Consider the following 26,782-nt stretch of genomic DNA (forward strand, 5'->3'; position numbering starts at 1 on the left):
CTTATTTTCAAGTTGTTTTTTTAAGAAAGAAAACTCTTAATTTTAATACAGAAAATGTATCATTCTTTTCTTTTAGAGTCAACATTTTTGTATCTTGTTTAAGAAATCTTTCCCTTCTCCAAAGTTCAAAAGATATTTCTATTAAAATTTTCAGGGGCGTATTTTTTTTTTAAGAAGATGTTGGGGGTAGGAGTTAATTAATTAATTAATTAATTTTCGCTGTGTTGGGTCATCGTTTCTGTGCGAGGGCTTTCTCTAGTTGTGTCAAGTGGGGGCCACTCTTCACCGCGGTGCACAGGCCTCTCACTGTCGCGGCCTCTCTTGTTGCGGAGCACGGGCTCCAGACGCGCAGGCTCAGTAGTTGTGGCTCACGGGCCCAGTGGCTCCGCGGCATGTGGGATCCTCCCAGACCAGGGCTTGAACCCGTGTCCCCTGCATTAGCAGACAGACTCTCAACCACTGCGCCACCAGGGAAGCCCCAGGGGCGTATTTTTAACACTTAACCATCTGCAGTTGATTTTTGCGTATGGTGTAACGTAAGGATCCAATTTAATCTTTTCTTCCATATGGACTGCCATTTTTCCAGGCCTAATTTTTGAATTGATGTGACGTACAAGCCATATCACATACCATAGCGTCATACATACGTGGTTCTCTTTATGGACTTTCTTTTTATTGGTCACCTACTTTATCACTGCATTGACCATAATGAGCCATGGTATCTGGTTAAGAAAGGCTCCCCTCTCTTTTTTTTGTTGTTTCTTTGTGCTTCAACCAGAAGTGTTCTGGCTGTTTTCACCCTCTTACTCTTTTATGTCAAGTTTGGAGCCATTTCATCAAGTCCCAGGAAAATCTCTGTTGGGTACCAGTCTGTGCTCTTTACACGGCCAGCTCATTGAACCCTCACCACTGCCTGATGAAGGTCAGTGCTATTTTCCTCATACTACAGCTGAGCTGCACAGAGATGGACTGCTAGCACACAGCTGCAAAGCAGCAGCTCCTCTGCGTGCCCCCAGCACCCAGCTCCCCCAGGCGGCACAGTGGATACACTGATAAGCCTGAGACCACAAAGCCTGGGTCATCTGCGGAGTCACTAGCAGTGCATGCTGTCACTTTGCTGAGGATCCCTGGTGACAGCAGAAACCATGCAGGCTTCTAAGTTGACCATCTAAGTTTCTAAGTTGACCATCTAAGTCAGTTCATTCTCACTGACTGAAAAACAAAACAAAAAACAAACAGGAAACTGAGCCCTGGAGATAGTTCATATTGAAAAAGAAGGCAGGCTGGCAGTGGGTCTCCATAATAGAGGAGAAGATGTGTGTGTGTGTGTGTGTGTGTGTGTGTGTGTGTGTGTGTGTGTGTGTGTTGGTATTCACATCAGTGCAAATGACTAGTATCTGGATTGTCTCACCAATTCCATATTTCAGTTCTTGAAAGAGAAGGAGGTAATCTTATTACCAAGATGAAGTCACTCAAGTTCTCTATCCTCTTAGTTCATGGGAGTAATATTTAAGGCACTTCATTTGCAAGGTTATTTTGAGCAAAATCTATGTAGAGCAAGTGGCCCTCCACACTGGGTCAGCAGCTTCAACACCACTTGGCAGCTTGTTAGAATGCAAATTCCTGGGCCCCACTCCAGTCCTACTGAGTCTTATCACAGGGTGTGAGGTCCTGTAACCTCTGTATCAACAAGAAACCCCTCCAGGTGATTCTGGCGCTCCTGAAGGTTGAGGACCTCTGGTGTAGGGCATCCACCACAGCACCCAAAGCGGTCAGTTTTCAGTGAATGCTAACAAGTTCGGTCAAAGGTCACAGAGCTAGTTCATGGAAAGCCTAGACCTTACTTGGTCTCTGGCCCTACTGAATAACTTTTTTCACCAACTGGAGTCTTATCTCCAAGGATCAGGAGCTGCAAGGTCAGATATTGGTATTAAATAGATCACCTGAAAATATTCAAGTTTAGGGCTTGGAAGAATAACAGAGGTGAGCCTTAGGCCTGGGAAGCACCATGGACAATTCTTAGCTTGTCATTTAAGACTCTTGTAGGTTGAGGCTGGGAGGCTGACCAAGTCCAATGTACACATGGCATTCTTAGAGGTGCACATGTCTGTGTATACAGCCCCTCGAACATAGGAGTTGCTAAGGGTCCATTATCCGCGAGTGGGTTAAATCTTTACTGCAGTTGTCAGGCTGGCTTACATTGGGTTTTTTATATTACAGATAGCTTTGGGAACAGAAATCTTTATTATAACAACATTAAAGTAAACAAACAAAAAACCAAATCAATAATAGTCATATCTCTCTCAAAGAACTGTTCGTTTCTCACTTTCCATTGTTTAGCTCTTTGTAGACAAATCTTCATCTCATCCCATCCACAGTGAACTCCCAGTTTTGTGCTCTTCTTTTTCACTGACTTTATCATAAATATTTTCTGTGATGTTCCCTAGTCTTCATAATTGTCATTGTGATGTGACTGGAAAAGATTGCCTCAAACTGAGATGACGGGATTTAATTGTAGGTATTTATCTGGCTACCACTATTTCCTAAGTAACAGTGTTGTGGCTATAAGTCAAATTTTCTTCTTGTTGATGTTTTTCTTTAGATTAACTTCCTAGAAGTGGAATTACAGCAAAAGAGAGCATAAACACATCTGACTACTGGAGCGATAAGAAAGATGTTTCCAAAAAAAGCGACCATTTCTTTGTTAGTGGCAATGTATAAAGACGCTTGTTTTATAAAAAGTAGTCCTCAGCATTGGGTGTCATTATTCAACTCCCCTCCAACTTTTTTTTTCCCCAGTTTAGTGAGCATGTAAGTTTACCCTGTTATCGTTGCAATTTTCCTTTTTGTAAATCCTATATCCCTTCTTCCTTCCAAAGACATCTGGTCAAACGGGCTTCAGAGAGAATTCATTTCAGTTAGGGTGTACGTATATGTGTGTGCATGCGGTGTAGCTATGGTTCTTTGTATCTGGATACATATAAGAGTCCGAGTATCTGACCGTCTCTGTGTGTGCATCCGCTTCCATGTTTATGCCTCAAAGAACAGACGTGTTGTGGACTGTATATGTCTGGGGTTCTGCTGCGGACACCTTGTTTCTGAGCATGTATTCCTTAGAGTATGCTCATGTGTATGTGTGAATAAATTGTAGCGTGGAATCGTGGAGGAGGTGCAAGGAATGAAATCAAACACAGACCACTTGTGGCTTAACACAGTTCTCTCATCTGTACCTTCCTGCATAGCTCTGCTAACATAGGGAACCAATGAATGAATTCCAAATAACAGTGAAATGTTTAGAAGAGTTGGGACGATTTGGGAAAAAGTGGACAGATCCTACAAGCCTCTAGTTTTCACGCAGAAAATAAATAAAGCTTCAGTGGGCTGGGACTTTGAAAACCATTTATCAAATGAGTGATACTGGGCAGTGATACATACCACCACCAACAACCCCCGCCCATGCCTCCGTGCTCTGTTCTCTGAGTCTAAAATGAAGATTGGAGCAAAGGATGCTTGTGAAAGTTAAATAAGATGATGCTCATAGAAGGTGCTCAGAAGACGTGGTCCCCTGTAGGAAAAGGAGTGGAGGGGACCCAAGTCCCAGGCCTAGGGCCCCAGTCTCTTCTCAGACTCTGAAATAGACAATGATGATTCCTAATTGTAAGTGTTGCCAAAGGTCTTCCCAAAATACCTTAACCAGAGCTAAAAATCTTACACGTCGTTGCTAAATACATGTAGTTTGGAGGAACACCAAACTCTTCAAACCATGGGGTTTATGATGAAAAGATAGTCAAAGGTCCTCATGGGGTAGAGGGAGCTGGAAACCACTGACACAAATCTGTAGATTTCAAACTTCTAAAAAAAACACAATAGAACCACCCACCCCCCAACCCTGTCAACACACACACACACTTTTATCCAAACAACTTTTACAGGGAACCCCAAGCTATGAAACAGATGGGGGCAGGGGCAGAGGCAGAGCATAGGTGGGCCTGCCTACTCCTCTCTGGAATCTGACGAGGGGCTCCTGGGGCACGTCCACACACCCTGGAGCCCCCCAGGTGAAAACCATGCATCTAGATAACCCCAGAGTCCCAGCCAGCACTGCGACTCTCTAAGGCTAAACCGCAGTTTCCAAGCAGTAACAGACCGGCTAATGTTTTCTGAGAGCTTCCTATACTCCAGGTTCTGTGCTTAGCTCCTGACACATGCTATCTTATTTTGGCCTCACATGTTCTCCAGGAGGAAGACCCTAGTAGTACTCTTAGGATCCCCATTCTCAGCTGAGGAAGATAAGGCCCGATGCAAGGATACTGGGCATTATAAGAAAAGTGTCCAAGTTCATTCAGCTTGAACATCATGGAGCCAAGAAGCAAACCTAGATAGTCTGGGTCTCGAATCTGTGTTCTTAACCCAGCCTGTAAAGCCTCCCAGTTTTGAGGGTTAAGTAGCATCTTTGCGAGTTAAAGTTCCCAATTCCCCATCAATTGACATTGTAACACCATTTTTAGTTTTGAGGGGTTTTTTGTTTGCTTGTTTTGTTTTCTTTTGCTTTGTTTTTAAGAAGAGGTATGGGAGTGACCCCCAATTCTCCTCAATCTCTTATCTAAAACCCTCTGTGATCAGGACAAAAGAGTAGAGCTCAGAGTTACTCTCTAACCTGAGGATCAAGTCATTGACTTTGACAGCAACCATGGCTGCTGGGAAGATTGTTCCTGCAAGTATTTTTTGATGACAGGACAAGGTGGGAATGGAAACAGAGAGTAGCATCCGATACCTCTCAGGGCTTTAAAACCCGCCTTATTGGACTCCCCTGGTGGCACAGTGGTTAAGAATCCACCTGCCAATGTAGGGGACACGGGTTCGAGCCCTGGTCAGGGAAGATCCCACATGCCGCAGAGCAACTAAGCCCGTGCATCACAACTACTGAGCCTACGCTCTAGAGCCTGCGAGCCAAAACTGCTGAGCCCACGTGCTGCAACTACTGAAGCCCATGCGCCTAGAGCCCATGCTCTGCAACGAGAGAAGCCACTGCAATAAGAAGCCCGTGCAACACAACGAAATGTAGCCCCTGCTTGCATGCAGCAATGAAGACCCAACGCAGCCCAAAATCAATCAATCAATAAAAAAAAAAAAAAAAAAAAACCGCCTTGTTTACCAGGCACTACACTCCAGTGAAGTAGACAGGATTATCCCCATTTCATGACGGCAAAACTGAAGCTCAGAGAAAATCTGCTGGAGATCCCCTAGGTCAGAAGCGTCAGAACCTGGATTTGAACCCAGCACTCTCTGACCTTCCATCACTCTACACGAGACCTTGGGGAGAGTGGGTCCTTGCCCTTCTTCAGAGCCTTCCTCAAAGCCTTCCTTCTTTGCCTGCTTCCACCATAGCCCTTGTCACCAGCCATGCCAATACTTGTTGCCACTTCTGCCTCTTTTACTACCCAGAGAGCCTTGGTGGTAGAGTGTGAGTACACACAGGGCCCTCTGTGAAGGTCTGCTAGGGAATGAACAGCCCAGTCCAAGTAACCCAGACCTCCGAGGAGATGAGAACCACCCCTCCACGAAGGAAGGATCTTAGATTACAGGAAAGCACCACTGGACTGCCCAGCGCCACTGGACTCCAAGAACTGAGAACCCCTCCGGCCCCTGGAAATTCACACTTCCTCCCTCCCACACATGGTGGCCTTCTTTGGTCTCTGAGAAATCCCAGGGCAACTTTTGACTTCTAAGTGGGTGCCCAGGAGTCAAATTTTCCCCCAAAGTTGAGTGTGTGATGGGGTATTCAAATTCTCCCAGCAAGAAGGACTCTTGTCTGTCTTTCCCTCTGCTTCAGGACCAAATATCGCACAGGACAGTGTGTTTAAGAACCTGGGATCTGGAATCCACCAGACATGGGTCTGAGTCATGGCTCTGCCTAGCTCTGCGATTTGGGGTAAATTCCTTAACCTCCCTGAGCCTCCAAGAGGAAACAGTTAGTAACTAACCGTGACCATACAGTGATGTTTTGAGAGTCAAATAAGATAATGCCCAGAAAATGCTTAGCACAGGGCCTGGTTCAGAGCAGGTGCTCAAAAGGAGTGGAGCCTTGAGATTGAGCCCTGCCCTCTCTCAGAGGCTCTGAGCGGCTGGTAAAGGAGGAGCCGGTGGTCAGAGTGGAGCGGGGAGAAGCTCACCTGTGGGGGGTGGGGGGTGGGGGGTGGGGGGGGGATGGGGACAGGAAGGGAAGCCCAATGCCGAGTCAGTGGGAGCTGCGGAGGGCACAGTGACTCAGACAGATGTTCCCACTCAAAGAACCTGCCCCAATATTAACCACAGGAAGCAGATAGGAGTTCAGGCAGTAGGGCCTTTCCATGGTAGAAACCCACGGGCAGTGTGCTAGGGAGGTGGAAAGGGGACACCAGGGTGGGCAGGGAGGGGAGAAGATTAAACTTCAGGCTGTAAAACAGAGAGGGAGACACAGGGCACAGTCTCTCCCACAGCCCCTCGGCGTGAGGTCCAGGAAGATGAAAAGGGCAAGCTGCCTGGGACCAGGAAGAAGCCGGCTCCAACTTCAGTAGAACACCCTCTTTCCTGTAATCTAAGATCCTTCCTTCGTGGGCTGAGATCGGAGAACCTTAGCTGAAACCTAGAAAGAGAAGAAAGGAACTCGGGTTGACTGAGCCTCTACCCTGCGCCCAGGGCCAGAACTTTGCAATGAGCTTTATCTCTAGATGCCTCTCTTGTGTCCACACAACCCAACACTGCAGGGCAGCACCCCCGTTGCATATCTAGGGGCCCAGGTGAGAGAGACGGCACCAGCTAGACGTGGCAAAGCGGGGCTTCAAACCCAGACCTATATAGCTCTCTCAAACCTGTGCTTTTCCTTTCAGAAAGGCAGCACCATTCTTAAGCACTGAAGCTGTCGGTCCTGGGTTCAAGTTGACACTTCTGTCAACCACTAGATATGTTAACTCGGATCAGTCACTCATCTCTCTGGGCCTCAGTTTCCCTGGCTATAAATCAAAGAGAGTAGTGGTACCCACTGCGTAGGGTGTGGTGAGGATTGAAGGAGTTCAAGCCAAGCCTGGTACAGAGTCAGTGCTCCATTTACGTCGACTGTGGAGCTTGTGTTCTTCTCCAATAAAGCCACTCCCTGGGAGAGTGGAAGAAAGCACGGCTGCCCCCACCCCATGTAGGCTGCGAAGGAGAGAGCCCTGGGCTTGGGGGCTAAGGACATGATTTCAGAGCCCAGCCCTACACGTTACCCGGGGTGTTACCTTGGACAAGTCACTAGACGTCTCTGAACTTCAGTGTCCTCACCTCTAGAATGAGGATAGTGAGGCTACCAACTGTGCAGGGTAATGGTGTCACGCCGGGTAGGTGACAGCCCCTAGCACGGTCCAGAGGAGAGCAGAGACCAGGAGGCAGGGACTGGAATTGCCCTGTGGTGGAGACTGATGAGCTGTGGGCAGTAAGAAAGAGAGGGGAAGGGGCGTGGAGGAAGGTTCAGATGCCCAAAAAGATCCAAACCCTACTGCCAAACCAAGGTGGGCATTTCCCAGCCACAGAGAGAGATTATGATATTCACGGAGCAAAGATGGATGGGAACATTACAGGACTGGGATCTTTACCCTTTTCTGTCATCTTCTGCTGACGGTGGCCACCAAGAAACTTATTGTCCACAGAGACCTTCCCGCTGTGTAACCCAGGGGAAGTTGCTCACCCACTCTGTTCCTTCTCTTTTTGGTGTCTGCGCTAGGAGAATGATGTTCACAAAGCTCCTGATTGGGAGGGATGAGAATGAGGAGGAATAAACTACTGGAAAGGAAAGAGGTAGAAGACCTCAGCAAAGAACCCCTCTCCACCCCCGCCAGGGCATTCAGTGGTATCTCCCTTCTTTCGCTCCCTGGCTGGGAGATGGGGGCCTGAGGACATCACAGGAAGGTGTGGCAGAGGAGGACCAAGCCACAGAGACCAAAATTAGCAACAAGTTGGGGCAGGGAAACCCTGTGTGGGTGCAGCTCTGAGGGAGGCAAAGCTCCAGTAGAGGAAGGCAGGTGTGGACTGCTGTTCCCTCCCAACTTCCACGGGGTCAAAGTGGAACCAGCATGGGCTGGGGCTGGGGGGCGGGCCGGGGGAGTAGGGCATGAAAGATCCGGGATCATATTCCAGCTGTGTCTGTGTGAGATCGTCTATTTGACAAAGGTGTACTGAATACACTTTATACCCAAGGCACTATTCTAGAAGCTAGACAAGGGTATGACAGGAAGAAGCCCAAGGGCCTGACCTCAGAGAACTTCAAGGAGAAGAGAGATGCAAGGCAAAACCTGACCATGGTCCAAGGGCGAGACCAGTGAAATGCCATGAGGAGTTCAGAGGACAGAGCTGGGAAGGGAGAGAGATCCAAGTCAACCATCTGAGCCAGAGCTATGAGCATCACAGTTGGAAAGGACCTTAGAGGTTTTCTGATTCAAACGTCTCATTTTCCAGATTAGGAAACTGAGACCCGGGGAAAGGGAATTCTTTGCATGAAGTCATGTAACGTACTGGCATCAGCAGAGCCAGCTGAGGACCTAGGTATCCTGACTCCTCAGGCCCATCCCCAGCACTATCATGGTTCCATTTACACCCCTGACCAAGGCTGACAGGTGATCTAGCAAACGGAGCTCAGGTAGCCCAGGACAAATCCATTGTCAGAACCGTAAGAACTCAACATACTCAACCATGGCCTTCAGCTTCAGGTAAGGTTCAATTCAGCTGCACAAAGAAACCCAAAACATTCCGAGCTTTTGCACCCTAGTTTTTAATCTCTCAGGTGAAAGTCTGGAGGCCTGAGGTCCAGGCTATAAGAGAGCTCTGATCCACAAGGTTGCCAGGGACCCAGGCTCACTCCAGCACCTTCTTTCCATCCCTAAGTTATGGCCTTGGTCCTACAGCCTCGAGTGAGGGCACCTGCACTCCAGGCGGCAGGGCAGGATGAGGAAGAAGAGGGGGCCGACCTTGCCTTTTAACAAGGATTCCTGGAGGCTGTCACATGACACATCACTTTACAGCCTCCAGTGAGAGGCTGGAAAATAATTTTTTTGTGTGTGTGTGGTACATGGGCCTCTTACTGTTGTGGCCTCTTCCGTTGTGGAGCACAGGCTCCGGACGCGCAGGCTCAGTGGCTGTGGCTCACGGGCCCAGCCGCTCCGCGGCATGTGGGATCTTCCTGGACTGGGGCGTGAACCCGTGTCCCCTGCATTGGCAGGTGGACTGTCAACAACTGTGCCACCAGGGAAGCCCTGGAAAATAATTTTTATTCTGGGTGGCCATAAGCCCAGCTAAAAGTTCTGTGACAATGGAAAAAGGGAAAAATGGATACTTGCCTTTTGTTTTCACTCCTAAGTGCATTTTCTGGGCCGTGCACCTTCAGCCTGTCCTTCCCCCGGTCCTAAACACCCTGGAAGGAGCCCTCCCCTGTTGCCTTGCCTTATCAACAGCTTGGGCTATAATCACCCTCCCTCCCCCAGCCCCACTCCCGCACCTTCCCCAGCTCAGCTGCTGTTGCCTGCTTCTCTGGTGAGCCAGGGGGCCACGTGGAGGTGGGCAGAGGCAATGCTGGATGGATTAGGAGGCCCGGCATCCGAGTTCTAATTCTGACTTAGCTCATCACTTATTCTACGATCTTCTTCTAATTATACCCCCTCTCTGGACTAAGAGAGAGAGTGCATTTCAGATCCAGAAGAGGACAAAATGAAAATTAAAGGGAAAACATCACCCAATTTACCCTACCGAGAACCCTGTCCATAGACCCAAAGATGTGTGTATCATCTTTTGAGCACTCGGGAAAGCTTTGATAATGGCAAAAGACTGGAAACAATCCTTTAATTGGGAGCTGGTTAAGCACGTATACCTCTACACAATATAATGTTCTGGAACTTATAAGAAGGCTGAGACCACTTTATGTGCGCTTATATGAAACAATAACCAAAAATACAGTAAGTACTAAGAGCCAGAGACAGAACAGCATGCATAGCAGGAAACCATTTGTGTGAAACCATATGCACGCAGAGTTACATACTCCCTTGTCTGTGTGTAAAATTCCTCTGCAAGGAGACTCCAGAGCTGTCTCTAAGGAGAGGAACTCATGACTGGAGAAGACAAAGAGAGGCTTACTTTTTACCCTAAGGGCTTCTTACATTTTACACCATGAAGCGTCTACTGTAAGAGATAAGAAAGAGAAAGGAAGCATTTCATGATAAGTATTTAATCTTGGGCTCAGAGAGTTTTTTCCTCTAGACCTTAACTTTTAGAAAAGGTGAGAACACTTGATGAAGCAGCTGAGGCCCCACCTGGTTCAGCTCTGTCCATGATCATTGTCACGGCTGCCCTCAAATCCACCAGGATCCATGACCCTCCTCCCTTTTGATGCGGCTCTTGTGAGGAAGAGACTGCAGATGCTGGGGAGGAGGGGAGAACCTGAGAAGGAGGCTCTGGGTCTTGTCAAGCTGAGCTCTTTCTCCCAGAGATGCACCCTTCTGCTCCTCTTATGGAGGGAAGAAGATTGGTCAGGATGCACATATCCCAAGGGACAGAAATCGCTAAACTGAACTTGCTAAAACTGCCCAACTAGTTTAATGGCTCATATAACCCAGGGAAAGAATTGGATTTGGGGACACTGGATCAGGAGCCTCCCCTACTGTCAGAACTGGTTGGAGATCCAGCCCATCTAAGTTTTTTCTAATGCGGTCTTGATCCTTTCTTCCATCAGGTAAGATCCTTCCAACTACAGAGATGTAACCACCAGCAGCTCTGGGCTCACAGCCAATAGCTCAGCTACCTGGAAAAAAGGGATCACTTTCTCCCACATCCTGATAGAAAACCCCCAGGGCATGGAGGCCTGGTGACAGTCATTGACCTAGCAAGAGTCACAGGTCCACGTGTGCACTAATCAGCGCACCGAGAGAACCATGGCCCTCCATCATTCCCAGCTCAAGTATCACCTCCTCTGAGAAGCCTCCCCAGATCCTTCCATTAAGCTCTCATTGCACGAGTATCTCTCTTTTACAGCACTCATCTGAGCTCCGCTTCTGCATGTTTGTGCAATTATTCAGTTAGTATATGTCCCCCCACAGACACTAAATAGAAGCTCCACAAGGGTAAGAACTACTATAGTTTTGCCACGCTGTAACCATAGCACTTGGCACACGGACTGGCGGGTAGTGGAAAGAGTGGGTTCCAAAGCAGAACAATAAGAAACTGAACCATAAGGCTATCCAGGGGAGAAGAATGCCAGGTGGAAAAACTAGTCAGTGCAAAGGTCCTGAGGCAGAAACATGTCTAGAAGAACAACAAGGAGTCAGTGTGCCTGGAGTGGGCGAGGAGAAGTTCAGTGTTAAGCCTAGGGAAGAAACAGCAACCAGATCTCTACAGAGACTGGGAAGCCATTGCAAGACCTTTGACTTTAACTTGGAGTAAGTCAGAGGTTTTAAGCAAAGAATTGACATGATCTAAATTGTGTTTTAAGAGGAGTTCCCCTGCTGCTTTACGGGGCAAGGACAGAGCAAGGATCCAGTTAGAAAGCACTGCATAAGCCAGGTGAGAGATTATAATACCATGAGCCAACATGTAGAGGGGACGGTAACTGTTGTCAGGGTTGGATATATTTTGAAGTTAGAGTCAAAAGGATTGGCAGATGGATTGGATGTTGGTTGTCAGAGGAATAGAGGATTCAAGGATTTTTAGCTGAATAACTGGAAAAATGAACTTGTCATTAACTGAAATAAGCAAGAATATTATGCTTGTAATGCATCTTAGACATCCCAGAGAAAATATGAAGCCCCATATACAAGTAGACGGGGGTACCTTGAGCTCATGGGCAATGATGTTTGGGAGTCATTAGGTTTAACTACATGAAGGTACTGATATTCAACCCCTTGGACCCATAAAATGGTGACTTCTTATGCATCAGCCTAGAGATGGTTGTTAAAACCATCGTATTGGATCCGATCACCAAGGATTGGATGTAGGCAAAGAGGAGGCAAGGTTCATTGACTGATCCCCGGCATTCTCTATGGTTAGAATGTCAGGAAGGTTAACAGAAGCCAGGAAAGAACACTAAGAAGGAAGGGAGGGGTGGTGGTGAAGGAGGAACAATAGGAAACCAGGAGACTATGGTCTCCTGGAAGCCAAAAAAAAGGAAGTATTTCAGGAAGGAAGGGGTGATCAACCGAGTCAAATGCTTTTGAGAGTTCAAGGAGAATAACTGACAACTAGCTTCATCATTGGTCCCTGGGGACCTTGACAAGCCTTATTACAACGGATTCAAGAGAGGATGGAAGAAAAGAATTGAAGACAGTGAGTATAGACAACTATTTACAGAGCCTACTTTTCTCTTAATACCTGAAAGGGCTGCTGTATTTGAGGACTGGCAAAGGACTGAGAATAGAAGATTCGTAATCATACTACATAGAGTGAAATTCAGACACAACTTCCAATCCTCCCCGCTAACAGTTAGTGGACCCCTTAGCTAGGAAAAGAATTTCTATGTGTAGAGCCTACCTGGATCCCTATTCTGTATCATCCAGGACCTGCTTAACTTGACCGAACTGGTCTCATTCCACACCGGTCCGAGCTGGGAAGGTCACTTCCACGTATCAACATGTTTAATATTAATTATAGAGATTTATCAGTCTCTCAGTGTGCAATTGTTCAAAGTGCTGACTTTAAGCAGAGTTCTTATTAATTATTTTCTCAAGAGAGTTGCTATCTCCAGTAGCCTTGCAAAACATCTGCAATTACCTGGAAAGACTTCTCTGCGTAGCCACACTGTAGCTCCCTCTGGGAGCTTATTAATGTTGCCAAGGCATGAGCCCAGGCCTTCAGACTTCGAGAACCATGCCCGAAACACCGTGAAACACTGCTTTTTGAGCCATTTTTTGAGATCTTTGGGGAAGTAATACCTGCAATGTAATTGGTATGTTTACCTATAGCTTACTCTGCGCTCCAACCCTGCCTGCCCCTGGGGTCTTCAAATAAATCACCGCAGGTAGAAAGGCAGAATGGAATTTTTACAACCGCAGTAAAGAACAATTATTTAAATCATCCCATCTTGAAAGAACCAGGAACTCAATCACCCCAGACAGATGTGGGCCATAAAAATCTGTTAGATCCTAAGATTTGCCACCCCAAATACTGACCATTTGGGCTGATGAAATTCATCCTGTCAACAGCAGAATGTCCATGCTGAAAAAGAACACACGTCATCAGTATCAAGGCTGTTCGTTTGCTTGGGTTTTTTTTAAAGGTCGTTGTTGAAAGGGTAGCCCCCTGTGGGAAAGAATGCATGAGAATTCTGTTGAATTTTTTAAGCCTATGACATTTAGGCATTAAATGATATTTGAAAGCTCTCTCTCTCTGCTTTGGTCTCTATCTTTGCCCCTTTCTCTCTCTTCTCTCTCTCTCTCTCTGCCTCCCCCAGATACTTTATAGGGAAAAAAAAAGAGTGGCATTTAAATAATATATGATTTTTATTATACACAACCTTAAACTTCTAAAATTATACAATAACCTTGAGACTTTAAAAATTCCCTTTGTAGCTGTCCTTGAAGGGTTTGTGGCATTGTGGTCCAGCCTGAGGGACAGTTCTAATTCACAGCCCCCTTACAGACATTTAATGATTTGTCTGCCCTGGGACCTGCTAGGGATTCACCTCCAGGGCTTGGGCTTTGCTTCATTCCTCGGGTGGGGACTCTCTCCTTGTACTACCATCCTCAGTGCCAAGCGAGCACCAAGGAACTTGGGAAGATGACTTTCCCCCATTACTGAGATTTTAATAGCAACTGCATGGCAGACAAGCCCACCACAGCCTCCGAAATGAACCCAGTGGGCTGGGAGCTTCTGCTGTTGGATGAAAGTAGACCAGTGACCTTTTTGCAAAGAGGCCATGTAATAAAAATCAATATCAAAAGGAAACTGGCAACATCCGTTCCGTCTGTCATGTTCCCCTTCGCAAGCTTGCTGACTGCCCCAAACAGATAACGGATGGGCCGCTACATGACTCCCCCTGATAAGTGGTCAAAGGAGATGAACAGAATTATGCCAGGAAATGGAGACAGTAAATCACCATGTGGAAACAGGCACCATCCCGCCAACTAGGAAATAAAGAACCAAGCACATTTCAGGTCCCATTACATGCCTATTAAAGTCACAAAAAATAAATATGATAGAACCCAAGATGGGCAGCCAGTGAAAACACATCCTTCAGCATTGCTATCGAGAAAGGCTGGACCAATTTACATAAAGCATCAGGCAACAGATGTGAGGACTCTTTATACTCTTACCCAGCGATCCTCTCTCTGGTAACAGACCCCATGGTATTAGCCCCAAAGAAAGAAAAACACGTCTATAGCGGCGCTGCTTGTGATAACTAAACACTGTCAACCACCTAAAGGCCAAAGAAGAGGGGGCTAAACAAGTAAAGAGAAATGGGTTAACACAGTGGAATAACACGCTGCCATTGTGAATGATGGAAGTGGGGGCTTGGTAAGTTCTGGAAACATTTCTATGAAATATGCATGGTTGTCATTAGCGAGCACATCAAATGTCTTCCTGGATTTTGACAAAGAACAGACTTTGGATGGGATATCGTTCCCTTCAAGTTTAACGTTCACAAAGATTTTATGGTAAGTTGGATGCTAATTTTAGTGATTCATTCACAATTCAATGAGTATTGACCCCATGCCAGACACTAAGGATATTAAGATGAGGAAGAAATGCTTCCTACCTCCAAGAGCCTGTGGGCAAAAGGGAAGACACACACACACACACACACACACACACACACACACACACACACACTACAATCAAGTGTGGCAAATGGTACAAGAGGTATAGATACGGTGTCATGCACAGAAGGCAAGCCATGTGGACGGCATCACAGATCATCATATGCAGAATTCAGATAATTCACAGGTTGGGCAGAAGTGGAGGAAGGCAGTGTTCCAGGGAAGGAACAGAATTGCGCAGGCAGTGGCCATAGAAATCCTGTCTGTGTGTGTGTGTGTGTGTGTGTGTGTGTGTGTGTGTGTGTGCGTGCGCGTGCGCGCGTGCTCTATCCCAATAGATCTGATGAGTCTGGGATGCTTCTCTCCTGGGGCCCAGGACTGTCTTCCCAAGGCCAAGCCAACCCTGCCATTTCTCATCACTACCTTCCCCTCCCAAACGAGCCCCTTCCCCCATTCATCCCCACCACACACACCCCTCCCTGAAATCATCCAGGGCCATTTGCCCTGGGTAAAGATGATCTGGTTGTGTCATATGCTGTGTGAATAGGATTATTCTAAAGGCCAGTTTAAACAGGAAAGGATTCTTACTTTTTAGAGTCCACATCTTATTCACGGTGGAGTGTTCTTTCTTAAAAGGGTGCTTGGATAGGATCCAAGCGTATTAAAAGGACACATAGGGCCTCAGGAAGGAAAACAGAGTCTACAAACTGCTGCAGGGCCACCAAGGCACCATGATCCACCCCTGTGCTACATGGGCTATGATCTGCTGGACCCGTGAGGCGCTGGATGCCACCTAAGGGCAGGAGACAGCTCTGACATCAGGGCAGCAGTGGCAGGAAAGGGGACCTGTGGGGAGGCCCAGGCAGCCAGCCACATGGCGGGTACATCTGCCTGTGTCTCACACCTAGCGGTCTCTTCCTAAAAAATTATCCCTTCCGTTGAATGTAATAAGTCTCCTTTTAAGTAACACATTGTTGGGCTTGTTACTTTTGCTTTCAGGACCCTGAAACTGGTTAAAAGAGCAATTCACATGAGCCACAAGGGAAGGAATGACTCAGATACCTGGACTGGTGACTCGGATACCTGGACTGGAACAAACTCTCTCCACAGCTGGGCAGCTTTTTAAAGAGGAAGGCTGAGTCGCTTGCTAAAGACTTCTCAAAGAGCCAGAATCCGTGTGCTTGCATCGGACCCCAGCCTCGTGTTCAGTTCTTGACTTTATACTGACTGACAAGAGCATATGGAGAAAGCCAACCAATAGCAGGGACAGGAAACCAAGTAGCACACAACAAAGTCCAGGGGCTGTTTAGTCAAGAAGAAAAAACCCCAGGATGGCTCTGATTCTAAAGGTCATATATCTGATGGTCCCCCAGATGGGTCCAATGGGGCCAGGGCCATGGGGGTGCAGTTAGATAGATAGAGAGGCTTGATTGAACACTCAGTGTAGAGGAGGATTCATCTTCTTACGGTTACAGCTGTACCAGGGGTGGAGTGAGTTGGTCTGGACAGTGCTGAGCTCCCTGTCATTAGAGGCATACAAGCAGAATCAGAAGGGCTGTCTCTCAGAAAGTTTGTTACAGGGGATCCTCTTTCTCTGGGAGAGCAGAGGCATGTGTTCACAGGAGCTTTCAGGTCCAAAATGCTATGCTTCTGAGTCTTTCCCCAAATAGAGCAGCAACTATTGTTTTGTGTTTCCCTCCTGGTTCCACTCCCCTTTCTTGGGATAATAAATGCCCCAAACACACTTCACAGGGAACACCTCTCCTAATCTATGGGCTCTGGAACAAGCAGAGCCAACCCCAGCCCCAGGCACACATGTTATCCAAGTTGCCTAAGCTTAAGGTCAGGCCATATGACAGTGATTAGTTCAGGAGTTAGTGAGCAGCTAAGTTAGTCCAATCAGAGTGAATTCTGGGGTTTATATAGGAGCTACCAGGGAGAAATTCTTTCTCTGTCTCTCTCCTACAGGCCTGGAAACAGGCAGGCTGAAACTAATCTTCTACAGTCTTCTTGACAGTGGACTTCAAGATGGAGTTACCAACAGAACTGGGCTTAGAGTCAGTGAAAAACCAGGTTCTGATCATATTGCTTCAGTGCCTGGATCCAGCTATACCTGAAGTCAGAAACTTTTCAGTTTATCGAAACAATATATTCTATTTTCAATCGATAGTCTTCACTTTCAACAGAGAGAGAGAGAGAGAGAGAGAGAGAGAGAGAGAGAGTATCCTGGTGAATGTGACAGGCTTTAACTGAGGAGTCTTGGGAAAGAACTTATAGGTCCTGAGTGAATAATGAGAAAAAGAAATCAACATAGCCTTCAGAAAAGGCTGTAGATAGAGGAGAGGGGACCTGTTAGCCTTCTGTCTTGGACCCCCAAGACTGGGCCGCCCATGGGAGCACCTGTGTGCAGTATTCTCCCTAAAATTCCAGTCCAAGAAAATCATCCTAAATATTCAAAGCCATCCTACACGGAGCTGCTCTTTGAAGCATCGTGTGTAACAGTGAAAAACTGGAAACAGTCTAAATGTCCAACAATCAGGGGTTGGTCTAGCAAGCTTCCTGCCTTCAAAATGACATTTATGAAGTGTATGTAATAACATGGAAAATACTTATAATAGTGAGTGAAATCAGGGCATGAAATGGTCTAGTCGATATGAACTCAACTATGTGAAAAGGAAAAAAAAAAAAAAAGAATCACATATATCACATACAGGAAAAACAAAGGACGTATATGTACCCAAAAGTTAATGCTTGAGTGGTAGGACCATTTTTCTTCCTACTTTGCTTTATTGTCTAAATTCTCTTTGTATTTTTATAATGGAGGAGACTTGTGTGTGATGTCAGTGGATGATGTATGTAGGGAGAGGGACGCACAGAGACAAGCAATTTCTGAAATTAAAGACAGATGGGTGACATCACTAGCCCTTTGCCGGTTACAGGCAGGAGACCCTGGCAAGATGGTAAGATCTGTTCCCTAATGTGTCACTCAGCAGCTAGATGACCTGTAGGTCTCTTTCCCTCTCTAGACCCCAGCATCCTACTCTATCAAAGACAAGGCATCAGAGCAGATGTTCCAGAAACAACATCAAACAAGAGTCAGAGTACCTGGGTTCTCCACCCAAATGCTTAGCCATACATTTGCTGAACGAGTTCCCCTCTGGACCTCAGTTGTATGGATGGAGACGATCCACCAACTCCCCCCTCCTCGTGGGCTGTGAGTCACTGTGCATACAGGGGGTTGTCTTGTTAGAAAGCCCTCTCCCACTCGGTCCTGCCTCGGCCCTGTCTGCTGTCACCTCTGCCCACTCGAATTAAACCCTCTGTAAATAACAAGACAGAGAACTCTGTCTGTCTCTCTGATGACTTTTCAGGCTGTGTCCTTTCTGATTTTCCTGTTGCAAAGCCTGTTTACCTGCTCTCCAGAAACATGGCTGGGCAGACAGGAACCTGGCACTGGTCCATCAGACGCAGGTCCCAGAGGAGGAGGGTCTTAGGAATTCACAACAGTAGATTCCAAGCCTGTGACTCTTGGGGTGCCCAGCAGAGCACCTGATAATACATGTCCCAAAGGGCTGCCTTCTCCAAGTGGATAGAATTGTCCCCGTTTTATTCAAGACCCAAGTCCTGGAAAGGGGGAGTGGTCCCACCCACTGGCTGCTCGGAAGCCAAAACTCCAGAATCAGGGCTGAGTGGCCCCGAGGGGCTCAGAAGTAGAAAGTGCAAGAACAAAGGAGGTGGAAACTGGACAGGTCATTAAAGACGATCTGGTCCACCTGCTCCCAGGACAGATGGAAAAACCAAAGTCGGAAAGAGCTGAGGCCCACCCCAGATCACAAGGCTTGTCAGTCAGCAGAGTAACAGATACAGAAAAGCAAAAGACACAATCTTATAAAATAAATATCTCCTATCCCCAAATTACGGTATATGTGGAGTATAATACCTGTAACACTGTAGGTCAAAAAACAAGTTATTAAATTTAAGTATAGGGTTGAGGTATCTGAATTTCAAAGACTATTTGTACTAAGCAGAAAAAAATTGCTCCAAGATTAGGAAGAGAGTTGATACAAATGATGACTGACATAGTACAACCCAGTGGTCCTCAGACTTCTAGATTTTGAAGTTCAGCAAAATTTTTAAAGAGAAAATTGGAGGATTCAACATAAGGTTGCCAGCTTTACAGCCTGCCAAGCATAGATGCTCAAGAAATCAAGTTTAGTCTACTATTATCACAGTTTCATAAATGTTTTAACACCAAGAAAGGAGGAAAGAGAGAATCCCAGGGAAAAGAAAAAAAAGACAATCCTATTGAAAATGAATAAATTTAGCTTTGTGGAAAACTCACTTATGTTTTTCTCACTTCCCCACAAGTGCATGGAAACTTTGGCGTGGAGCACTGGAACACCTAAATTAAACACATATTAATTCTCATAAAATATGCACAGTCTCGTAAGCTTTCAAACCTCACCCAGATGTTGCCTTTTACACATCTGCACACAAACTGCAGGGGCCCAGCGATGATGTATGAGGGGTGAGGGAGAGGGGTCCTGCCGTGCCCTGGGGACCTCCTTCCTTTGAGAACTGCTTCCCTTTGTCTTTTTTAAGCAGCTGAGTTCATCATCATTCCCAGCCTTCCCAAGCTTCTCAATTTTATTTTCCCGTCACCAATTTTCCCCACAGGTTTCTGATGAAATCCAGCACCACTTTCCAAGGAACTGGTTGCTGGATCTCCAAGAGTGGCCACTTCTCAGTAAACATCAGTTAAATCTGGGATTAAGGGTAAGGCTCCTCCCTGCTGGGCTCTGCAGCATCTCCTGGTCAAGCACACATAGAGCCAGACCTTTAACCCTCCAACCCCGCCACATTTCCTATTGGTCTATTCTAAATATTTCCCATCATTATATGTGTTACTATTAATATGTGTGGTCGGTATACCTTCCAGGGGGATGGTACATAGTGGGAGTAAATGGTATGAGGAAGGAAGTTGCTTTAGAGTCTACAAAAGTTTAGACGTCATAGAATTATGTGGTTCCTGAGTCAGAAGGGATGAGAGAGTCTATAGCTGCTGCTGGGGCAGTAGAAGCTCAGGAGCTGAGAGATAGAGGGAGGAACCAGCGTGACGCCAAGGCGGTCAGGTGCCTGTGGGTTCCAACCCTAGTTCCACCAGCCACATAACTGGGCAGGTCATTAACTTTACTAAACCTCAGTGTTTACACCCACAAAACACACAAGACGACCAGCCTCCAAGGACTCTGGTGAGGATTAGAGGAGTAAGGTATACAGAGGCACTAGTACTATGCTGGCCCAAAACGGGGGCTCCTCTCTTTCCATCCTTGTTTTCTTAGCTCTAGGGGAGGGTGTCTAGGCAGAACTGACTTGGAGAAGAGAGGTGTGTTAAAGGTCAAGGGCAGAATCTAGGTGAACATGGGACAGATTCAATAATATCACAAATAACTCGTCCCTGGGTCCGGCTGGCTTACGTGACCAGGCTCTGTAGCACTGAATTGGTTTCACGCACCTGCCTCGGACACTGAGATGTTCCCGTGATGCAGTGGGGTCCCTGCACCAACTGCCTGAACGTGTGTCAGGCTGGAGCGCAGGCAGCAGGCCCTGCACCTGGGCTGGGCGCTGCGCTAGGTACCTTGCATACAGGAATTTCTGTGAGGCAGATGGTAGCAGCTCTGAGCATCAGGCACACTGCCTAGCGAGAGGGATTTGTAAGCTGCCCCAAGTCTCCAGCTGGTACCTGAGAAAATCCTCATTCAAACTACGTGTGCCCTTGTTCTGGGCACCCCGTGTTGCTCCCGCCTAAGAGAGGAAAAACTACAGGAGAGATATAAGCAGGAGAGCCCTCTCCAAGGCGTCAGTTCAAGGAGAGAAACTCTTGGACCATTTGATGTGTGCTCCTTGAGCTACCCACAGAGGTAGGGCCAGCGGGGGCATGACTGAGGGAGGGCGTTATTTACATGTAGAATTAAATAATATAAGAGGAGAGGGGGAGGTGCGGTGGAAATGAGGAGGGATGGAAAGGGAAGTCAGAGTCTCTATCACCACCTCCTGCCTCCCGCCTTCCCCCCCACCTCCTCCTCTCCCTCCCCTCTTCTCCCTCTCTTCCCACTCCAAACAGGAGCAGCAGGGAACCCAGCCCACCCTGCCACAGCTCCTGCCTCCCCCCGCCATGGCCCTGGCTCCTCCCCCCTCCCCCAACCTCCCCCACCACCCTCTGTCCCCGGCTTGGCCCAAGAGAACATTCTGCCACCTTCCATTCCCTCTTCTAATAATTGCGCATTTCCCTGAGACAGACTCAAAGGCAAAGGAGAGAGAAGATGATTTCTCGGTCAATAAGCCCTTAAGCAAGTTTCTCAGAAGGATGCTTTCCCGACAGCCTTGCAGGCCTTGGTTTCCTCCATGATTTCAAATGAAAGCAATGTCACTTATCCTCAACTGATAGAGGTTAATCGATCGGTCATCTCTGAGTGCCAGTGATATGCTTGACACTAGCAGGACACTCAATCCTCACAATAATCCAGGGAGCCCTACCCTCCATCCCACCCCTCATTATACAGAAGAAGAAACTGAGGCTCAGAGAGGTGAAAGGATTTGCCCAAGGTCACAAAACAAAGAAGTAATGGAGACAAATATAGAAAACATTCAGAAGAGAGTTCCTCCGTGCTGTCATTGAAATACGTGTAAGGCCTAGAGGTGTAGCAGCCAGGTTCTTGAAAGATAAGCTCAATGAAGCGAGTGGAACTCTCTTGGAAATATATCTGAGGCTCAGAGAATCCGCAGGGAGGCTGGGGAGTTGGGCTCAGACGTGGATGGGTCCCAGGACCACTTGGAGGGCCAGGTGTGGAAGGGGGAGAGCAGTGTCCCTCTGCTGTGGGCCCTGCCCCGTGGGTGCATGAGCTCCCTGTTTTCTGAGGTTTGGCGCCTCTTCTGTACTCCAGAAGATGCTTTTGAATGGCTGTGCTTATTCACGTGTTGTCCTTTCGGTGACAGGCTCACAGGCTCCAGATTACCATCCCACCAGATTGTAGTTAATGGGGAAGAAGTAAACCCCGAACAAATTCCACCAGGAGAAGACAATCCACAGTGGTAGGGGATACAGATCAGAGTGGGCTTCACAGAACAGGTGATGCTTAGCCGAGGCTTGAAGGGAAAGCCATAGCAAACTAATAATGGCTCATCGGGACCGCATTCTGGGAAAGCTGGGACCAGCCCGGGCATTAATTCCTTTACTCCTCCCAGCACCCCTGAGGTAGGGACTGGTATCACCCGCTGCATAGGTGAGGAAACTGAGGCTCCAAAACCTTAGGTTTCTTACCCAAGGCCTCACAGTTATAAGTGACAGTCAGAATTCAGTTCCGGCCTCACTGACTCCAAAATCCAAGCTCTTAACCGCTCTGCTAGCAAATAATGCCTCACTATTAGAGAGGCTTCCACGTGTCAAAGTGCTCCCAGATCCATTATCTCAGCTCACACTCACAGCAACCCTGAAAGTAGATAGGGCAGGTGTGATTATGCTCATTTCCCTGACAGGCAGATGGGGCCCAGAGATGCTAAGTGACCCACCCAAGGTCACACAGCCGCTTAACAGAAGGGTAAGGCTGGCTGCCCCGACTCAGCATCCTCCTCATTGCTGCATATGCTCTGAGGTTCCTCGTGCCCAGCCAGCAAGAGGGACCAGAGCCCAGTCAAGAGAGAACAAGGCAGAGCCGTTCATTTCCAGACTTCAACATTTAATTCCCAGGCAGGCACCTGACCCATCACCCCACGGGAGCACACGTGGGCCATCCAGTGCCCGGCACGCTGCCGTCTCGGGGTCTGGGCACAATTAAGCACAAACCAGGAATTGGTGCCTAACAAATTAGCAACAGGTAAAAGCCATCAGGCCATCTGTTGCCTCCCACCCACTGCCACCGCCTAATCCCCTTTCTCGGCAGCGCCCCCGGCTCCGTGCTCAAACACAAATTAATATACTGGCCTTTGCGTATGTATTTATGGCTTCAGTTGGGGAGAGAGCCACAGGAGCAGGTGGCGAGAAGGCAGTCGCTGGAGATGCTCTGCTCATGCAAAAGCCCTTCGTTAGGGAGGGAAGTCAGCTGAAGGGCGGGGGATGGGTGAGCTGGAAGGCAGACCAAGGGCCTTGAATAGCCAGTTATGGGGGCAGGGAAGGGGGTGGAGGCACGGCTCTTGGTTCCTCGTGGGAAGCACTCCGCCAGCCCACTCATTCCCCCCCTCCCCCACCGCCCCGAGGTCTTGCATCATGCATCCCATCAGCCACATTAGAAACGCTGAGGCAAGAGGAGGCCATAGGATTATCCACGGTCAGCAGGAGGCCAGGACGGAGCAGGAGGGAGCCCCAGGCAGCCAGGTGGCCAGCCTGCCTAGGAGACAGTCTTGAGCGGCCTCTCCGAATCTGGGTTTCCTCACTGCAAGTTTCCAAGATGCTCAAGTGTGCCAGCCATGCCTAACCAGTTCGACTCAGGAATGAATATGAACAGAGGCTGGTATTTCCTGGTACTTCATGCTGAGCGCTTTACTTCGTTTTGCCCTTGCAGCAACCTTATGAGGTAGATGTCACTACACCCATTTTGCAAATAAAGAAGCGGAGGTTGCAAGAGATGTTAAATTCAATGATTTGTAAGTAGGTACTTCTGGTGGACCTAGGCTGGACCAGGCTCCAGGTGGGCCCTTGGGATGCAAAGATGTACAAACTGGAGCTGATCCTTTGTCCTCACGGCAGGGTCAGAATCAGCCACAAGTGTTGCTGAGTAGATGACAGGGGGACAGTGGCAGATTAGATGGTCTGGGATAGGCAGGCTTCCCTGAAGCCCAAGGTATGAAGAGGAACCATCTAGAAGTGAGGGAAGAGTGCCCCAGGAAGAGGGGACAGTATATGCAAAGGCCCTGAGGAGGGAAGGGATGGGTGACTGGGGCTGGAGTGGCTGGGACCTGTGCGAAGAGAGGATATAGCTGGCTGCAGCAGAGACAGAGGCAGGCCCAGACCAGGCAGGACCTCACCAGCTCTGTAGAATGTTCTGGATTTTCTCCTAAGTGCAAAGCCAGGTTCCCACTGCCGTCCCATGCTGTCCCCTCCCACCTCGTGCTTCTCCTCCCACAGGAGGGACAGGAAGATGGCGGCCACCTCCTTGGAAAGTCTGCCCATTGTCACAGAGTGGGCAGAGTGAGGACTCTGGGGGTTCCCAGGCTGGGGTTTTCTTCTCCTAGTCCCAAACCGGGGCTGCACAGAGCTGAGCTAGTGTCCTTGAGATTTTAAAGTCCCAAATTACCCAGGATGGGGATAGCCAAGGAAGGAAGGATCACCCTTCAGTAAGTCCTCCTGGTCGACCAGAAAGATGAACTCAGGCTTGTGAAGCACGTCTCTGAATGTCCAGGAATCTGTCTGGGGGCAGGGAAGGCAAGGAAAGATCTGAACCCCTACGCTTTCTATCTCATGGTGGGACAGGGTCTGGGAGGGGTCCCAGTCCCTTCAGCATCCCAGCCCAGGGAGTGGGTACAGCCAGACTCCACCCCTTACCAGCAATGTGACCTGGAACAAAACCTTGTTTCTCCACATGGAAAATGAATTAAGTCTGCCTCACAGAGGCGTGGGGAGGAGAGGATGGCCGTCAAGCACCCAGCTTGATGTCTGCACTCAGGTGCTCAGTCAGTGCTAAGGGACATTACTGTGATCCAGACCTGCTTCCAAGCCACTCCCCTCTCCAGCCAATCAGCATCAACCCTCTATCTCCCATTGTCCCCGAGCTTTGAGGCACCTGAAGTTTCAAATCCCTTGTTAAAAATAGGCTTTAAAAAAAAAAAAGTCAGAAGAGGAGTCAGAAAAGGAAAAAAGGGAGAGGGAGAGAGGAGGAAGGAACTTTTTTCACCTGAAGCCAGATCTCTAATTCTGCTGGTGGCCAGGGACAGCCCTGCCGCCAGCCTCTCTTGCAAATCAAAAGGCCTGCTGAGTAAGCAGCTGCAAATAGAGCGCTGGGCTCTTTGAAGGTGAGGAGCCAGAAGGGAGCTCTTATCATCCTCCTGGGCTCACAGGAATGCCTCAGGCTGGCCCAGGCTATGCCAGACAGGAGCCTGGCGGGCATGTAACTGGCGGGGAGGGGAGGGCTGTCAGTGCCAGCTCAGGCTAGAGGGAGGGAGGGAGCGGGTGAGACCAGCATTGGTTGTGCTGTCAGACCTGAGTCCTCATCCTGCGATTCCAGCCAGTCACACACATCCTTAGCCTCCATTATTTCATCTGTGAAATGGGATGATACAGCCGCCTGGCAGGCCCCGTGCATAGCACACAGTAGGTGCTCCTTGAGTGGTGCTTCTCATCGCTGCAGACAAAGGGGAGGGATGGGGTGGGCTCAGGTGTCCAATCACCAAGGCTGCTATCCCCCTGCCCCCACCAAGCTGCCCTTCCTCTCTGGCTCCCTAGAAGCAGACAAGCCTCACATCTGGGCTCCTGCGCCATTATTCTCTCTCTCTCTCCATTCTGACCCCCATGGCTAACCTCCCCACTGTCCTTCTCCTGAGCTGCCCCAGCCGCCTCTTCACAGGCCTCCCTGCCTCCAGCCTCCCAGGGCCCACCGAGCACACAGCTGCACATTCATTTCCCAGAAGCCCAGGTGTGGCTGCTTGCGTCCTCTGCGCAACACCCAGCCTCATGCCCATCACCAACTGCTCCACTTGGCAGTCAAAGCCAGCCACATTCCAGATGCCCCTGCCTCATGGAATGACCAGCATGGCACTCGGTGGGCCTGACCATGGCTCTCATGCCTTGCTCCGTCCTCCCCTCTCTCCACACCGCTGCCATCCCCAAGACTCAGCCTACCCTAGCCGGCCTCTTTGTTTTCGCTCATGCTGTCCCTTCCACCTGGAAGGTCCATCGTCCTAAAATGCTTTCTTCTTCCAGAATCCTACCAGCCAGAATATTCTCTCCCTCACTCTGCAGAATTTGGACTCCTCGTCCCAGGGCTCAGCAACATCTCTTTATTACAGGGGTATTTGCACCTGTGGATAATCTAAATCCGCAGTTAAGCTGGTATGGGGACCAGGATGTGAGTTCTAACTGAGATGTCGATGAGAGAGATGCCCAGGGACACAGCGAGTGAGTGTGAGCCGGAGCTGCTCCAGGGTGCTCGTGGAATGCAAGGTGTGAGTTGTCAAGAGTGTGGTTGTGCTCAGGGGCAGAAGTGGGTGGGCAATTGTGGACCACAGCCCACAAGTGTGTATGTGTGACCCTCAACGCACAGGGCCCTCTGTGCCAAGCCAGCACGCAAATACCCTCCCCACTTCCCTCGGTGTCTGTCTCTGTCTCTGTCACACACGCACACGCACACACGACACACACAGCACATAGACATCTTGCAAATCTTCACATTCTTAAACCCTACAGTTGGTACAAAGTAATCAGCAAATACTGAAGTGCAAGTTCAGCTGTGCTCTCCAAGCCTCCATCCCACTGGGCATATCAGAACACTTCCAGCTGAATAATAAAATAATAGGGAGTCACAGCGTGGCTCTTCCTTGACAGAGCGTTATTCACACCACGATATCAGAGTCCTCACAACCTGGTCCCATCTTTCAAGTGCAGAGACCAGAGGGCACAGTCTGTTAGAGGCAGAGCTGGGGTTCAGACCCCATCTTAGAACTCTGACTCCCCAGCCCCTGAGGGCAGAAGCTGTGGAAGGCTCTACATCCTCAGGAACTGTGGCCAGTTGGGTGTTTAGCTGGAAGCAGAGTTCCTGAAGCCTGTGGATCTGTGCTCCTTATTCTGTGAGTTGAGACACTGGAATGTTCCATTTGCGTTAAGTAATGGGGGTTCTGAACATCATGTATCCTCTCTCAAGGCTCTGCTCAGAACCGCTTCCTCCAGGAAACGTTTTCTGAAAATCTCCCCTTACCCTGGGCTCTGCTATGTTTCCATGGCTCCAAACCACAGAGGGTGGCACAAGGGCCTGTTTGCACTTCTGTCATCTGTCACCTACAGCAGCCTTTGAGCCCTAATGACAGGGACAGGGCCTCATTCACCTCTG

The 26,782-nt window shown here is 48.5% G+C and overlaps 1 long non-coding RNA gene across 1 annotated transcript; it reads left to right on the plus strand.

Annotated features, from left to right (window-relative positions):
* The first annotated feature begins 728 nt into the window (after positions 1–728).
* Positions 729–2,741, plus strand: LOC132512075 (uncharacterized). Its single transcript, XR_009537820.1, has 2 exons — positions 729–922; positions 2,603–2,741. It is a non-coding gene; the product is annotated as an uncharacterized LOC132512075 (long non-coding RNA).
* Positions 2,742–26,782: the final 24,041 nt, after the last annotated feature.

The sequence above is a fragment of the Lagenorhynchus albirostris genome, chromosome 20 (assembly GCF_949774975.1).
Source record: "Lagenorhynchus albirostris chromosome 20, mLagAlb1.1, whole genome shotgun sequence".
Classification (NCBI taxonomy): domain Eukaryota; kingdom Metazoa; phylum Chordata; class Mammalia; order Artiodactyla; family Delphinidae; genus Lagenorhynchus; species Lagenorhynchus albirostris.